Source organism: Schistocerca cancellata, chromosome 5 (genome assembly GCF_023864275.1).
Source record: "Schistocerca cancellata isolate TAMUIC-IGC-003103 chromosome 5, iqSchCanc2.1, whole genome shotgun sequence".
Lineage (NCBI taxonomy): Eukaryota > Metazoa > Arthropoda > Insecta > Orthoptera > Acrididae > Schistocerca > Schistocerca cancellata.
Window position 1 is genome coordinate 758,942,108 of NC_064630.1, and position 6,000 is coordinate 758,948,107.

Genomic DNA, 6,000 nt, shown 5'->3' on the forward strand with positions numbered 1-6,000 from the left:
GACCATCATGTTCTGAGGCTTTTATTAACCTCTAAGCTACTACATCCCAGGATTATGAGGTCTGCAGTCTTTCTACAGGAATATAGTTTCGAGATTATGTCTAGGAAAGACAAGAACAATGTTGTGACTGACGCTTTGTCTCGCCTACTGCAAGGGCTGATAGATCTTTTGGATTTAACATACCAAGTAACGGAATAAAGAATTTTGTTAAGGAAAGAAACACATTACAAACAATACTGTTTAGATATGTATAACAACCTGACTACGTTATGTGACACAGGCTCGAGTGACATAAAATGAAGACTCTCCTTACACAGAACTCACCTCAGATAATTTTACAGCATTGCAAAACTCAAAACAATGATTTATGCTACAGACGTAATGCTTCTGTTGACAACTGGTGTGTGTGCTTGCCACATAGTTGCAGACAATAGTTTGGCATCCTCAATATGTTTAGAGTCATTAGTGCCACAAAACGTTTAAGAAAACTGAATTTACATTGCTTGTCTACCGTGTCAAAAAGCAACGCCAATAATACGTTCTACTATACGGAATCGCACACTGTCTTCCCAGCACAGTCGCTACAAATTTTATCTCTCGATATAAGCGGGCCAATGCCCTCTAGACGTGGTTGTGTTAAGTATTTAGTAGCTGTGAATGACGTTTTTTCCAAAATATGTCAAGCTATATGCTACGAGGTCGACGGGAGTGTCTTTTTATTGTGAACATTACGTACCAACAATTGCGAAGCGTCTCACATGCTCCACAGACAATGGGTCGAGTTGTACGTTCAAGAAATGGAAACATTCTGTGCGGTAGTATTCAGCACGTCTTTATAACCTGGTAATACCGTCCAACTAACCCGGCTGAACACATTTCCAGAAAATTCAATCGATTTATAAGAACTTACGCTAGTACACAACACACACGATGAGTTAAATTATTTACAATGTTTTTGAGTGGTTCAATAGATTCATCTATTGACACAAAATCATAGACACCTGCAGAAGAACTTAATGACAATAAGGAAACCAACGATTGGATAAACCCATTGCCACCTCTGCCTAAAGAAGAACCTGCTCTGGAAGAAAAGGTAAGGAAATACACTAGTTGCAAACACTGATCATGCCAGACGTAGAAAAAAAGAAAAGATACGACAAAATGTTAGCTCATGTACTCGTACAGCAATATTTTGGTTGAGATTGGAGTATTTCTCCAACCAAATTCTCTGCTTTACAGAAAGAAAATAGCAAATATCAATTACGCTATACAGGATCCTACCGAATAGTCCACACCCATCTAGTTATCTTTTGGCCTTTCCTAAACCTGGTAAAATTAGAACATCTTACTGTCACCAGGATCTGAGAACACATCTACATGTGTAACAATAATGACCCTGTTCTCTGATCTGAGAAAGCAGTAGATGTACCTTTTTTTTGTTTTTTTTACAAATGACATGTATGAAAACTAAAGCAAAGAAAGAACTAAACCTATGCTTTTATGCTGTGACTTTCAGATTAATCAAATATACGTAAGAAAAATACAAAAGAATACATCACTGCTTAAGATAATCCTGCTGTAATACGGACAGATTTTGTTGACTGTAGCGAATATAGCTTTCATTTACCGAACAAATTACTATGGAACCAGAGACCCTGTGAATCATTGCATGAAACACTATATTTGTAAAGAAATTACTTTACGATTCATCTTGTCTTAGGTACAGTGAACTTGAATGTGGCATTAACGGAAAACTGAGATGACCTCAGAAGTTAAGTCCCACAGTCCTCAGAGCCATCTGAACTTTCTGGCTTGACACTCAATACTGTTCATCAGTCCCCTAGAACTTAGGTTAGTTAGGTTTAAGTACGAGGTGCATTCAAGTTCCAAGGCCTCCGATATTTTTTCTAATTAACTACTCACCCGAAATCGATGAAACTGGCGTTACTTCTCGACGTAATCGCCCTGCAGACGTACACATTTCTCACGACGCTGACTCCATGATTCCATGGCAGCGGCGAAGGCTTCTTTAGGAGTCTCTTTTGACCACTGGAAAATCGCTGAGGCAGTAGCAGCACGGCTGGTGAATGTGCGGCCACGGAGAGTGTCTTTCATTGTTGGAAAAAGCCAAAAGTCACTAGGAGCCAGGTCAGGTGAGTAGGGGGCATGAAGAATCACTTCAAAGTTGTTATCACGAAGAAACTGTTGCGTAACGTTAGCTCGATGTGCAGGTGCGTTGTCTTGGTGAAACAGCATACGCGCAGCCCTTCCCGGACGTTTTTCTTGCAGTGCAGGAAGGAATTTGTTCTTCAAAACATTTTCGTAGGATGCAACTGTTACCGTAGTGCCCTTTGGAACGCAATGGGTAAGGATTACGCCCTCGCTGTCCCAGAACATGGACACCATTTTTTCAGCACTGGCGGTTACCCGAAATTTTTTTTGGTGGCGGTGAATCTGTGTGCTTCCGTTGAGCTGACTGGCGCTTTGTTTCTGGATTGAAAAATGGCATCCACGTCTCATCCATTGTCACAACCGACGAAAAGAAAGTCCAATTCGTGCTGTCGTTGCGCATCAACATTGCTTGGCAACATGCCACACGGGCAGCCGTGTGGTCGTCCGTTAGCATTCGTGGCACCCACCTGGATGACACTTCTCGCATTTTCAGGTCGTCATGCAGGATTGTGTGCACAGAACCCACAGAAATGCCAACTCTGGAGGCGATCTGTTCAACAGTCATTCGGCGATCCCCCAAAACAATTCTCTCCACTTTCTCGATCATGTCATCAGACTGGCTTGTGCGAGCCCAAGGTTGTTTCGGTTTGTTGTCACATGATGTTCTGCCTTCATTAAACTGTCGCACCCACAAACGCACTTTTGACACATCCATAACTCCATCACCACATGTCTCCTTCAACTGTCGATGAATTTCAATTGGTTTCACACCACGCAAATTCAGAAAACGAATGATTGCACGCTCTTCAAGTAAGGAAAACGTCGCCATTTTAAGTATTTAAAACAGTTCTCATTCTCGCCGCTGGCGGTAAAATTCCGTCTGCCATACGGTGCTGCCATCTCTGGGACGTATTGACAATGAATGCGGCCTCATTTTAAAACAATGCGCATGTTTGTAACTCTTTCCACTCCGGAGGAAAAAAATCGGAGGCCTTAGAACTACGAGGTGCATTCAAGCTGTAAGGACAATACACACATCCATGCCCGAGGCAGGATTCGAACCTGCGACCGTAACCGTCGCGTGGTTCCAGACTGTAGCGCCTAGAACCGCTCTGCCACCCCTGCTGGCAAGCCAGAAAGTGTGCCTGAAGTAAATGTGAGTCCTTCCATAAACACACTCCAGTAAGTAATCCTCACTTTTCACTTAAAGACTAATATGTGAACATACCTATACTAACATTCCACTAATGATTAAGTAGTATTGAAGTACAAAATTTTATACATGGCTGCACGTTCAGAGACCGTGAATAGTTACAATTGAAAGAAAACAGCCCTCGGTCACTATTTTTAACGTATTAACCGGGTTTCAACACTGCCAGGAGTGTCTTCCTCAGAATACATGGTCACAGAATTATGACTAAAAACGGAAGTCCGTTTGCAACCTGTAACCGCGCAAGCAACGAGCAGCCCTTAGTGGCTCGCCATTACGGGTTTTTATCTTAAATCTCTTTGTGACAAATGTCCTTTTGGCTGACTGAAGCGCCTAGAACCGCTCGGCCACCGCGGCCGGCTGGACGGTGCGAAACTTACGACAATCCCAGTGATACATCGCAGACTTTATTGTCGATACCGACTGTTCCCTATGCAAGGAGGTTATAAAAATTCAAACAGCTTAAATAGAATGAATACAAAATGCAAACTTAATAAAGACAGAGACGGCGCTAATGTAAGTGTTCGTAAGATGTTAAATAAGCCCTGAATAAAACTGAGGGGATATTCTAAAATATTTCCAGTATCTTACTTATTTATCAATATATGTTCATGTTGCATCAGGAATGGAAATCTTGTACCCATGGAATTCTAAAACGCTTTTGCACAACTCAAGACTGTTGTGCTGAAATAAATATCACTGACTGTGTCGTACAATTGTTCCATTACCCAGGCCTGTGTGGAAGATTTGAAGACTTCCTGGATATCACGACGTCATTCAGTTACAGTACGGATGAGAAACTCACCTCTTGGATCCCATCCCCCAAAGTGGAACTGCCCCCCAAGCTGTGCTGCCTCCTGTCACCTGACTTGCCTCGGCGAGTCGTCTACCTGTTTACCAATCAGTGGTAAAACAAGCTACGTCAATTAATCTTATATTTACTTAGATGGCGCGCGGAGTGGCCGGCCATGACACGGACTGCAGGGCCCCTCCCGCCGCAGGTTCGAGTCCTCTCTTGGCCACGGGTCTGTGAGTGCTGTTCTTAGCATAAGTTACGTTAAGTTAGGACTGAAGAGCACAACAACACACTGAGACTGGTTTGATGCAACTCTCCATGCTACTTTATCCTGTGCAAGCTGCTTCATCTCCCAGTACCTACTGCAGCCTACATTATCCTGAATCTGCTTAGTGTATTCATCTCTAGATCTCCTACGATTTTTACCCTCCACGCTGCCCTCCAATACTAGATTGGTGATCCCTTAATGTCTCAGACCATGACTAGAAGAAGGGATCGGTTGGTAGGACAAGTTGGGCCACAAACTCCTGTTCTCCCCAATTCTATTCAGTACCTCTTCATTAGTTATGTGATCTACTAATCTAATCTTCAGCATTCTTCTATAGCACCACATTTCGAAAGCTTCTATTCTCTTGTTGTCCAAACTTTTTATCGTCCATGTTTCACTTCCATACACTGCTACACTCCATACAAATCCTTTCAGAAACGACTTCCTGACACTTAAGCGTTTCTGAAGAAGAGAAATTTGTTAACATCGAATATAGATTTTCCTTGCCATTGCCAGTCTACATTTTATATCCTCTTGCTATTTGGGGAGCAAAATAACTGATGATGGTTGAAGTAGAAACTACTTTACTACTTTAAGCGTCTCATTTCCTAATCCAATAGCCTCAACATCATCCGACTTAATTCGACTACATTCCATTTTCCTCGTTTTGTTTTTGATGTTCATCTTATATTCTCCTTTCAAGACACTGTCCATTCCGTTCAACTGCTCTTCCAAGTTCTTTGCTGTCTCTGACAGAATTACAATGTCATCGGCGAACCTCAAAGTTTTTATTTCTTCTCCATGGATTTTAATACCTACTCCGAAATTTTCTTTTGTTTCCTTTACTGCTTGCTCAGTATACAGATTGAATAACATAGGGGAGAGGCTACAGCCCTGTCTCACTCCCTTCCCAACCACTGCTTCCATTTCATGCCCCTCGACCCCTAGAACTGCCATCTGGTTTCTGTACAAATTGTAAATAGCCTTTCGCTCCCTGTATTTTACCCCTGCCACCTTCAGAATTTGAAAGAGAGTATACCAGTCAACATTGTCAAAAGTGTTCTCTAAGTCTACAAATGCTAGAAACGTAGGTTTGCCTATTCTTAATCTATCTTCTAAGATAAGTCGTAGGGTCAGTATTGACTCACGTGTTCCAATATTTCTACGGAATACAAACTGATCTTCCCCGAGGTCGGCATCTTCCAGTTTTTCCATTCGTCTGTAAAGAATTCGCGTTAGTATTTTGCAGCCGTGACTTATTAAAGTTAGTTTAAGCAGTATGTAAGTCTAGGGACCGATGACATCGGAAGTTTGGTTCCTTAGGAATCCACACACTTAAATATTTTTTTATACCTACATACTTAATCGCAAGAAAAAAAAATGAAAACTATCCATTCAAAAGAAAGACGAAAGCCTTTTGCTCTGTGTATGAACAACTTTTACCTGCCTACAAGAAATCAGTATATTTGTTGGTTCATGTGTGCGATAAAATGTGCTAAGTGTTATGAGAGTTCAGGAACCAAAGAAATTAACTTACACTGCTAATTATGAATA